The sequence below is a fragment of the Pleurodeles waltl genome, chromosome 8, assembly GCF_031143425.1.
Source record: "Pleurodeles waltl isolate 20211129_DDA chromosome 8, aPleWal1.hap1.20221129, whole genome shotgun sequence".
NCBI classification, from domain to species: domain Eukaryota; kingdom Metazoa; phylum Chordata; class Amphibia; order Caudata; family Salamandridae; genus Pleurodeles; species Pleurodeles waltl.
The window spans coordinates 800,057,114-800,069,044 of NC_090447.1; positions in this window are offsets into that span (position 1 = coordinate 800,057,114).

Below are 11,931 nucleotides of genomic sequence, written 5' to 3' on the forward strand. Positions count from 1 at the left end.
TCCCCTGCATCAAGTATTGCAGCAGAGCCCAGCTGACCAGCGTCCTGTGGCTGTTTGAGGATTCTGCCCAGGTGCATTCTGGGAATTGTAGTCCCAACTCCCAAGGAGCAACTCAGAGTCTCTGGAACCTTGGATCAAGTTGTGGACACTTCGAGGACCCAAAAAGAACCTCTGGAAGAAGATCCAGAAGTTTAGAGACGTTTGGAGCAACTCCATAAGTTGAAGAGGTACTTTGTGGGAGTTGTAGTCCCAGATCCCAAGAGGTAAACCAGAGCCTCTGAACCGTTGGCCGGTGCTGTGGACCACTTTCTTGAATCAAGAAGCACTTCTGAAAGGAAATGTGACAGTGTTACCTTGTGGGTGACCTGAACTCTGGACTTTGTCCCTTTCCAGTATGGCCTTTGTTTTAACCCTTTGAGCTCTAGTTGCTTCTCTTTGCTAGAAAACATTATTTCTTTAATAATTCATATCTCCGGTTTCCCTTATCCGATTTTAATAGTTCTGGTGTTATTTCAATGATAAAACTATACTCTATTTTGTTATAAATTGGTGTTGGATATTTATTGTGTTTGATGTTTTACATATTTACTGTTTTTTGATTTTTAAATGCTTTACACAATTGTTTTCTATGTTAAGTCTTGTCGCACGTTGCAAGCTACCAAGGGTTGAGCAGGGTTTAATTTATTGAGATCTTACGGGACCTAAGTGGAGTGTAGTTTACCTGCCCTTACAAATAATCCATTTTCCACACCTTCCCTTACTAATAATCCACGTTCACACAAAATTAGATGATGGAAGGAGGGTTTAACAGAGTTCAATTTTGTTGTGGAATATGTGGCAGGACCTACTAATAAGGTTGCAATCTGTTTATCAAGTTTACCAATTAAACATGAGGAGGGTTACAGTGACACCTCATTGGTTGGGTGGGTATATGATTCTGCAATTGATGGAAAAGAGTGATCTGAAGCCTACCTTAAGGATGCAGATCTTGTGACCCTAAAGGAGTATATTGTTAATATATGGCCAGACATTAAGGATGTACCAAGTTCCTTAAAAGGGTTTTTAAATGTGAAAGATGAGCTTTGCATGGTTGAAGGGAAATTCCTGAGAGGAGATGGGGTGATCCCACCATGTAATTTCGAAAACTTATAAATCTGCCATCTTAGGGACACCTTTGTGGAATATGAACAAGGCTAGGCTGCAAGAATGGTATTGGTGCCCAGAGATGGATCACCAAATAGAGGAGGTAGTGAAGAACTGTTGGCAATGTTCAAACAGTGATAAATGTAGGAAGGCATGCACAGCCCCATTTTCTCCTCTTGAAATTTCCATAGAACACTGGACCATATTGGGGCTAGATATTGCTGAGCAATTTGAACTTCTAGCTAAGGATGAACAGTATGTTGTATTATTTGTTGATTACACCTTACTAAATGTCTGGCTTCTGTCAACACGAGGACAGTAATTGAATTTTCCCTGAAGAATTTTCTTGTGAAGGTGTTTCAAAGTGTCTTACTACAGACAATGGAGTTGAATTTGTCTCAAAAGAAATGTGTTTGTTTCTCAAAGAATTGACTATTGTACATTAAAAGACAGCTTTGTACTAACTGTAAGCTAACACTTTGGTGGACAGTATAAACAAGTTGATAAAAACTTGTGCTCAAAGAACAATACTAACTAAATATTACTTAAAGAATGTGTTAAGAGAAACATGGTGGGCTCGACATAACACACATAATTGTATAACTTCTGTGTCTCTGTTTCCTGGGTCGAGAGGCAGGAGGCCACACAATTAGCTTAATCCAGCATGATTAAATTTAAATGTTGGAAAAAAAGAGGTGACTCATTGTGATGAATATCTTAAATTCCACAGAACATCATACAAGGAAAAATATAAAGCTAGGTTTGATGATGAAAACTCTGCATATTGAAGTGTATAACACTGGGGGCAAAGTGTTAGACAGAAAACCTGGAATGTTAATGAAAGGGTGTTCATGGGGCCTTTCATTATTTCAGAGGTAAGGAAGAATGTAGTGGTGTTGGACTCGGTGATGTTTGGAATATGTCAAGATTGACAAAATGGAAGGATGACAACTTCTATGGGAATGGTATCGTTTCTGTGGAAGAAGATCCACATGTTCAGCTTCAAAGAGCCTGTGGGAGGTCTGTCAGTGATGGATGTGTCAGGAGGTCCAAAATCAGACCAGCCTGGCACAAAGACTATGGGCCTCATTCCGACCCTGGCGGTCATAGACCGCCAGGGTAGAGGCAGGAGGTAGCACCGCCAACAGGCTGGCGGTGCTACATGGGCAATTCTGACCGCTGCGGTAAAGCTGTGGTCAGAAAAGGGCAACCGGCGGTTTCCCGCCGGTTTACCCCTGCCCAAGGGAATCCAGCAGCGCCGCCATGGGGATTCCGACCCCCTTCCCGCCATCCTGTTCCTGGCGGTTGTTACCGCCAGGAACAGGATGGCGGGAACTGGTGTTGTGGGGCCCCTGGGGGCCCCTGCACTGCCCATGCCACTGGCATGGGCAGTGCAGGGGCCCCCTAACAGGGCCCCATTAAGATTTTCAGTGTCTGCCTTGCAGACACTGAAAATCGCGACGGGTGCCACTGCACCCGTCGCACCCCTTCAACTCCGCCGGCTCCATTCGGAGCCGGCTTCATTGTTGAAGGGGCTTTCCCGCTGGGCCGGTGGGCGGTCTTCTGGCGGTCGCCCGCCGGCCCAGCGGGAAAGTCGGAATGACCGTCGCGGTCTGTTGACCGCAGAGCGGTCTTCCGACGGGGTTACTTTGGCGGGCGGCCTCCGCCGCCCGCCAAAGTCGGAATGACCCCCTATGTGATGATATAGACATTATTATATTTTATATTACTGTTTGGTTTCCTGTTTTTTTTCTTCCATTTGGTTTTTGTAACTCAGTATAAGCTGTTTTCATGTAACTTTTTTTTACTTTTCTTATGTATCAAGCATTCAACTTCTATTATGTAAATATTGTGTGAGGGAAAGATGTGTTATAATTCTGCTTGCTTGCTTCATAAATGTTATCTATGTCACTGTTGCTTAGATGACTAGACCAGTATTTAGGTCATCGATGACAGCCCAAGGCATCAGTCACTAACGCTAGAGTAGAGTTTTGAATATTGTTCAGTTGATCATCTGCCTGTACAGGTTGGTGGTCTACAACCCATATGAGAATAAATACTTGGAAATATACCATAAGCGTGTGGTAATTTGTGGACCTTACATTGGTGATGAGTGCCTGTTGAGGACAGGCGTGTGACCACCAACTTCCCAGGCAACCCACAGGGATATAACTGCTGCAGTGAATGTATTCCAACATTTTAGCGACAATCTGAAAGTTCCTGGAACCCATTGCTGATTTGAGGTGTTCACACAGAGAACATTTTGAACAGAATTTAGAATAAGTCATGGAGTACTAGTGGACGCAGCTGTGAGAACAAGTGCTGCGAACCTGATGTGGGAGTTTGGTTATCAGATTTCATTTGAAAAAACAAGCTCTTGATATATAAACTTGTTATTGGATCTGGTTGCTAAGATTCAGGTATGTTGTGAGGCACCACATCCACATCACTGCAGGGATTTACTGAAGGTCTAGGTGTGAATGCATATTAATCCATAATGGTGACTGTTAGTTCTTTGGTGCACAGGAGTGAATGCATTGATCAAGAGTACGGAACCCCTGGCTGAGAACCTGCGTTCCCTGTCTGTATAATTTGATTTAGAAGAGACTTGACTTTCCCCTTCTTTTAAATAAAGCAGACAGGAATTGATAATAATGTATTTGTTTTAAGTGTGTCAAACTCAGATCTCACTTTGCCTCAAAGTTGCACTGCAATTTGTTTATTGGTGACACGTAGGCATGCTTTTTGGGTGGTTAAGTTGTGAACTGGATGTTCTGCAACTGGTTGATTGTGTTGTGATCTGTGTTGTGGTTGGCTGACTACGTCCTTTGGTGCTGCGCTAGAATAGGTTAATTAATGCTGTGTGATTGGAGGATTGCTGTTGTTTGTAACATATGATTGAATGTAACAAATTCAGGACAGGAAAATGGGCATTGTATTTAAGAAACCTGCCATTGTCACTTGTAAGGGAGAGAAAATGCACACTTGCCTGTGATTTGGCTCTCAACAAGTGTTTACAAACATGGTTGTAGGTTAGAGACTGGAACAGAATTACCACTGACGACAAAAAACATGCAGTTTCTCCTAAATGGCACTTTTAATATGAGAAAAATTGATAATTGGAGGCGAGTGATGTATGAAATAAAATACCAAGTCAGATCTGCCCAATTTGAAGCTTTGAATGCATGGGTGCATGTTGCACAAAACAAGACACAGATTATACACTGTTAGTAGTTGGCTGCATTCATGATGGAATTTGAAACAGTGAGCAGGGCTTCAAGTAGAAAGTGTTTACTGTGCAATCATGAGAGAGAATTATTGAATGATTTACTAAATTCATGACTACCTCCATATTGTGTCCCCTTCTGTAGGGCTGACACTGCAGGAGTGGGGATAGGAAGACCAAAAGCTGGTGTACCTGAGGGTGCGAGAGTATCCACGAGTGTACTAGATGTAGAAGTAATGTCTTTTGTATCAGACACATTTATTGATGCAACTGCGGCACCTGCTGGTGCCACTGTTGCAGTTCCAGAGTTAAAGCCTCTAAATAGGATCAGTTTTCAAAGAAGTAAACATACTGTAATTAAAGACAGAATTTGAATAGATTCTGAGAGGTATGATTGGTATAGAAAATGTAAATACATACGATGAAGCTGAGTTGAGATGTTTGAGCAAAGAACCTGCGAGGCAGGTTTGCTAGGTATATGAGAAAATGGAAAGCCTGGCTGAAAAGTATGAGATTGATTTCAATAGAAATAAAAACTTGTGAACATTTTTCAGCATGAGTGATGAAGAGATAAAGGAATTGAGGCAACTAACTTTAAGAGTGCACATTAAGGAGTTGATATGTTCCACAAAAGAATGGGGGAACTAGAGAATTTCAAAGATCAATGGGCAAAGGAAGAAGGGGCTTAGGTAAAAAAGAAAAGCTAATGTAAAGATAAAAAGAAGACTAGTTTGAGTGAGTTGGAGGCTAAAGTGACTACTGGATTCAGTTTGAAAGAACTGCATGGATGAGCACACATACATGTGCCTTGGAGATGATCTGATCTTACATTCTCAAAAAAATTCCCAAAGCATAGGGAAGATTCCGATAAGTGAAACACAGAAGTAGGAAGACTTGTGAGGGGGTTGAACCATGGCCACCGACGGGGTAGCTGATCGATCCACTGTGACTTTGGCTCCAGAATGTAACATTGTAGCAGGAGCTGTGGAATTTCTGTCATTGCAACATATTAGCATTTCCCTGCAGTCTGGCACTTTTGAAGTCTCTGCTCCCTGGAGTCCTCTGGAGCTAGAATCAGCAGACATTTCTGGTACTGACCATTCTGTCAAACTTGTGATTACCCAGAAGGCCATTACATGTGAAAGCATAGGGAGAATTTGTGGTGCGAGGGAATTAACTGCCCGAAGGTGCAGATAGTGCTGGCGCTTGTGCTAGTTCAGCAGACTGTGATCTTCGATCTCTCTATTCCTTCCCACGCTATTCCTGCCCCTGCTCTTACTCAAATATGCAGCTTAAATGATGACAGCTGACACCATGGTTATGAACTGGGTGCAACAGACGAGACTAATGCTTCATCCCCAGTAAAGAGAGACAGGCAGCTGGCTTTGCATTGTCGGGGGAATGTCAGGAAACCCAAGCAGGCTCCAAAAGGATTTCAGTCCAGTAAGGCCATGCCCTTGCAGACAAGGAACAGGGCTGTAAACAGCGGCACCAAAGGTAGCCTCCTGTGGGACTTGATCACATGAAAAGGAGAGGTGAAAGCCTTAATCTCCTGACTGTCTGCGGTTCATATGGAGCATCAATCACTAAATATTGCGTTTAAGCCAAGTTATGCTGAGCCGCCTCCCACAGCTGCCACCAGCTCCGAAATTCGGTGCCACCTGAAATCAGTTGTAACTTTTCAGGTGGTCTCCCCTCTTGTTACTCTTTACCAGCTGCTTCAACAGATGCTTTTGTAATAGACGCTACACTGGAGCCATCCCTGCAGACAATTTAACAGCTGCTCCAGACTCATCGGGCAAAGGCACAACAGCACTGTGCCCAAGTTAGAGCAGACAGTGCTTCAATTCAGAAGTCCCTGGCAGAAGTTACTGGTAAAGTGATGGCTCTCTCTACAGAAATGGTGGAATTACCTCAGCGAGTAGCCAATGCGGAGGAAGTGGGACCTGCTACAGTAAAACCTATTGAGAATCAAAATCGCCATTTGACATTTGTTCAGTCCAAAATCAATGACCTGGTGAATCGCAAGAGGAGGAATAATCTCTGGGTCTTTAGAATACTGGCAGGGAAAGAACAGGATGACCCCAGGCAATTTATCGTGCAATTGTTTGGGAAGGTATTTCCTGATCTTACAGACTGGGACATGGATTCACAAATACAACGGGCACAAGTTCACCTTGCATCAACGGCGGTGGTTGATTCCATGACCATCTCATGCTGCTCTGACTTGTGTAAGTCCGGGATGGATAGGCAATGGAATCTTCGCCAACTAATTGATTACCTGAAGGCAGTTGGGACTCAAGTCTTTTTGCAGGAACCAGTTAGGCTCAAAATTGTGAAAGATGGTTGTACACAGATTTGCTTTACAGAGCAAGATGCTGCGCAGGGTTTTAGTAACCTGAAGAAGTCTACATTGCAGATTGGTACCTGCCCCTCCAATTCTGATATGTGTTGCAGTTCTGAGCTAGCTCTCTTCTGACTGGAGGCTCTATTTAGGTTTCTATTTCTTGTTTGATTTGGTGTACTTTCTCTCTATTGGGGACGTCATGGTGGCTGGTGGATGGGGATGGGGTGGTAGGCTCTCGACCATCAGCAGCCATGGGATGGGGATGATTCAATTTGCTAGATATGGGAGGGGGTCAGCAGGTGGGTCTAAGGTACGGGAGGGCTATCCCGGGTGTAGTATTGCAATGTGTAGGAAGCTAGCTCTGTATATACTATATCAAAGTGAGCTATAGTGTGCACCGAGTCCTGGGGTTCCCCAGAGGCTTAACAGAGGCTAAAGTACATAATTCAAATGCTCTGTTTTGTGGTAGTATGGTTGAGCAGTTAGACTTATCAGAGGGTAGTGCAAAGTATTTGTTGTACACACACAGACAATAGAAGAAGCACACACTCAATGACAACTCCAGACTAATGGTTTTTATATAGCAAAAATATATTTTCTTAATTTATTTTTAGATCCACAAGATTCAAGTTGCAGGTAAGTACTTCAATAGATTTGTATTTTACACACGTAGCAACAGTACTTTGTTTGAAATTGGTAAGTTATACAGTTTTTGAAATATTGGCAATTATGTTTTAAAAGTTGAGAGTGCAATTTCAGAAAAGGTTCCAGGGGGGAGAAAAGTTAGATTGATTTGCAGGTAAATACAACACTTACAGTTCCAGCCTCTGGGGTTAGGAAGTCCACAGGTCGGGGTTCAAATTAACCCCAAACACCCAGCAGCAGCAACACGGGGCCAGCCGGGTGCAGAGGTCAAAGTTGAGGCAAAATTAACATGGACTCCTATGGAGACTCAGGGCCCTTGGTTTCAGTTCTGCAGGCAGGTAAGTACCCGTGTCTTTGGAGGGCAGATCTGGGGGGTTTAGAGGAGCACTGTGGGGGCCACAATTAGGCACCAAACATACACCCTCAGCGGCACTGGGGCAGCCAGGTACAAACAAGATGTCGGGTCTCCAATGATTCTCTATGATGGAATCCTGGGGGTCACTCAGAGGCTGCAGGCGAAGTCCAGGGGGTCCTCTCGGGCAAACCACAGGCTGAACAGGGAGGAGGGCTGCCTACTGAATGTTGCTGACCTGGAGGTCAGGTTCTCCAAGGCATGGTGAGCTGTGGGTGCAGTGTGTCATTAGGCGTCGGATATATTCGTCTGGAGCTTCACGGTCAGGGAGGTCCTTAGGTTTCCCTCTGCAGGCGAGGGTGGAGAGGTCAACCAAGGGTGGGCAGTTGCTCGGAATCTCCTGGGTATCCTCTAGCTGGTTGGGCCACCTGGACACAGGCCATGGGCGTCGGTTGCAGAGTGGTTAGGCCTTACGCATTTGGAGTGAGGTTGGAGTCCTTAGTTGTTGGTTTCTTCTTGGACAGGGCCGCTGTCCATGGGAGTTCTTGGTCCTTTTGGGTGCAGGGCAGTTCTCTGGAGCTTGGCAGAGGTCGCTGGTCCAGCTGGATGCATTGCTGTTTTTTTTAAGGTTCTTTGAAGCAGGAGACAGGCCGGTGGGGCTGTAGCCAAGTCAGTTGTCGTCTTCCTTCGTCTCTGCTGGGGGTTTCAGCTATGCAGTCCTTCTTCTTCATGTCAGGTCACCAGAAATATGGTGAGCTGGGTTCAGGAAAGCCCTTAAATACAAGATTTAGGGGTCTTACAGGGGTCAGAGGGCAGTAGCCAACGGCTACTGTCCCTGAGGGTGGCTTCACCCTTCCTGTGCCCACTACGTTTGGGGAGGGGGCACAAACCTAACCCTTTTGGTCCCTGTCCTTCAAATCAAGATGGAGGATTCTGCTGGGAGGGGGTCACCTCAGCTCTAGAAACCTTAGGGGTGGCCTAATTTTCCAGACGGACTTGCTGCCTAAAGTGGGGTTTTGTCCAAGGGGCGGGCAACTCCACTAGTTGGAATGCCCCGGGGCACTGTAACTCGAGGCTTGAGCCTTTGAGGCTCATCGCCAGGTGTTACAGTTCCTGCAGAGGGAGATGTGAAGCACCTCCACCCAGGACAGGCTTTGTTTCTGACCACCGAGAGTACAAACACTCTCACCCCATGTAGTCAGAAACTTTTCTGAAAGTGGCGGGCTGACACAGACCGGTCAATCCTACACGAGCAGTTTGGTTAACATACAGGGGGAATTTTTCAATAAATCCCACACCGTAATGAGTGGGGGTTTATTGTGCTGAGAAGTTTGATATCAAACTTCCCAGTATTCAGTGAAGCCATTATGAAGCTGTGGAGATCGTAATGACAAACTCCCAGACCATATTCTCAACATGGCTACGCTGCACTTAAAATGTGTAAGAATGGAATTAGACACTGTAGGGGCATATTGCTCATGCACTTATGCCCTCACCTGTGGCATAATGCACCCTGCCTTAGGGCTGTAAGGCCTGCTAGAGGGGTGTCTTACCTATGCCACAGCCAGTGGTTTGCAAGCATGGCACCCTGAGACTTTGCCTTTTTTCCCCACTAGCACACACAAGCTGCAAAGACAGTGTACATGTACTTGGTGAGGGGTCCTCTAGGGTGGCATAATACATGCTGCAGCCCTTGGGGACCTTCCCTGGCCACAGGGCCCTTGGTACCATGGGTACCTTTTACAAGGGACTTAACTGTGTGCCAGGGATGTGCCAATTATAGAAATAAAGGTACAGATTTTGGGAAAGAACACTGGTGCTGGGGCCTGGTTAGCAGGATCCCAGCACACTTTCAATCAAATTTGGCATCAACACTAGGCAAAAAGTGTGGGGGTGGGTAACCATGCCAACAGTGGCACTTTCCTACACAATGTTTAGATTAAAATGCATGTAGTGGAATGTATCTGGCCTCAACTTGTCTATTAAACAACAGTCAGTAAGAGAAGAGATTAAAGTGTATAGCCCGCATCTACTCTCCCTAACCGAGACACAGCTTGCTTATATGAATCGCCTCTTACTTAAGCAACTTGGGTATAATATTGTTATAAGTACATCCCTATCTGTTTCAATGCTGTATGTTGCTATTATTAAAGCTAAGAATCTAGATCTGAAGGTTTTGAAAACTGCTTCGGACATAAGGGGGAGGTGGACGATTGCTCAGATGGTAATATACTGCAAGAAATATGTTGTCTGTTCTGTTTACGGGTCAAATGTTGATGAGCCTGGGATCCTAGATATGCTCTGTTTTGAACTGTTGGACTGGTCCGGTGATATACTCTTATTGGATGATTTTAACTGTGTGATGGATTATAGCATTCACTGTACTAATCACTCTGTCTCTCCCCGCATGGTCAAAACCAGGGCATCTATCCTGGAAATAACCCATCTAAATAGACTGATAGATATCTGGCAGGTACTACACCTTACTTTGCCAGGTTATAGTTTCTACTCGTCTCTGCATAGGCGTTATTCCAGGATAGGTATTGTTTTTGCTAAACGGGGTATTTGATATAGGACTTAGAAATACAAGTTTGCCCCAAGGTCACGTTGGATCATAACCCTGTACCACTGACACTGAACGTTACTACATTTAGGAGACAGCGGCACCAATTCTCATTCTGCCGACATCTTCGTACAAACTCTAACTATTATTGAATTATTGAGTGCTAATGTAGGCACAACCTTGCTGCTCGTAATGAGGGAAACGATGAAGGCTTATATAAGGAGTATTACTGCGCAGTTCATTTTTAGTAAAACAAGGATATGCAAGATAGTGCCAGACTGCTGGGCCAGGCAATTCTACAGTTTGAAACATTACACGCTCAGGCTATAAGTATGGGGGGACCTGACAAACAGGCTCTTCATGTGAACTAATCAGTAAAAGATTTATTTTTGAGTGGAGTCTTAGAGAGAAAGTGGCTGCTAGCTCTCTTAAAAATAAGGCTCTCCAATATGAGTATGGGGAATGGGTTGGTCGAATCCTGGCACACCAAATTTCAGATGGAAAGGCAAGGTGTATAATTCAATGTATCAAAGATAATGATGGAACAACGTATACACATCCCCAGGGCATTGTAGACCAGTTCTTATTTTTTTATGAGGAACTATACAGGCAACCCACATGATTAGCTTGTCTGGGCTAAAGGCATACATCCAGGGTTGCAGATTGCCATGTTTAGGGGAATCCGAGGCCTTAGCGCCTCAGGAAGACATCTCTGCTGGGGAAATTGAGGCTTCTCTAGCGGCATTATGCTCTAGCGCCATTACCATCAGGTAAGGACTCGATCCAACTTTAATTTTTTTAAGTGCTAAAGGATATTATAGTTCTCCCCTTTTAAGTGTAATACAATATATTGATAAAAGCGGAGAAGTGCCTGCCACTTGGAATATGACCAATATCATAGTAATGGTAAAAAAGGGTAAGCCACTCAATAACCAGGGCTCCTACCAGCCTATCTCTCTGATCAATACAGACGCAAAGATATTTGCTAAGATTTTAGTTATCCAGGCTAGCCCTCTCATTCCAGACAGAGGTGTCATTACGAGTTTAGCGAGTCACAAATGCAAAACTGCCAAAAAACAGCCACAAATCCGACACCACCAGGCTGAACGATGGCGGGAGAGAGGCAGTTCCACCACCCACACCACTACTCTGACAACATCCCACCCTCCGAATTATGACCCACAAATCAGCACATCGGTCTTTCCACGGTGGAAAACCATTGGTGGTGCAAACCGCTGCGGTCGAAATAGCACCTGCACTATAACACTACCCCACATTGGACAGTGTGAATACCCCACACCTGATACACATACACACACTACACACACCACTATAAAACACACACCCACGCATCCAACAATCCCTTGCAACCACTACCACAATCTCACAGACAGTGAGGACGGAAGAAGCCAACACTTAGCACCCACATACCATGGGCACATTTACACTTCACACTTAGCATACACGACACAACCTCACTATCTACAACACACACATTACCACTGCACATAATCAAAACGACACATCACCACACACAACCACACACCCCATTGACTAAAAAACTCTTCAATCTTTGCACCAGCCACCCACAATAACCACTACATTATCACCAGGTCCCCACAAAAACACCCACGCTTCACGAAGAAGAGTTGAGG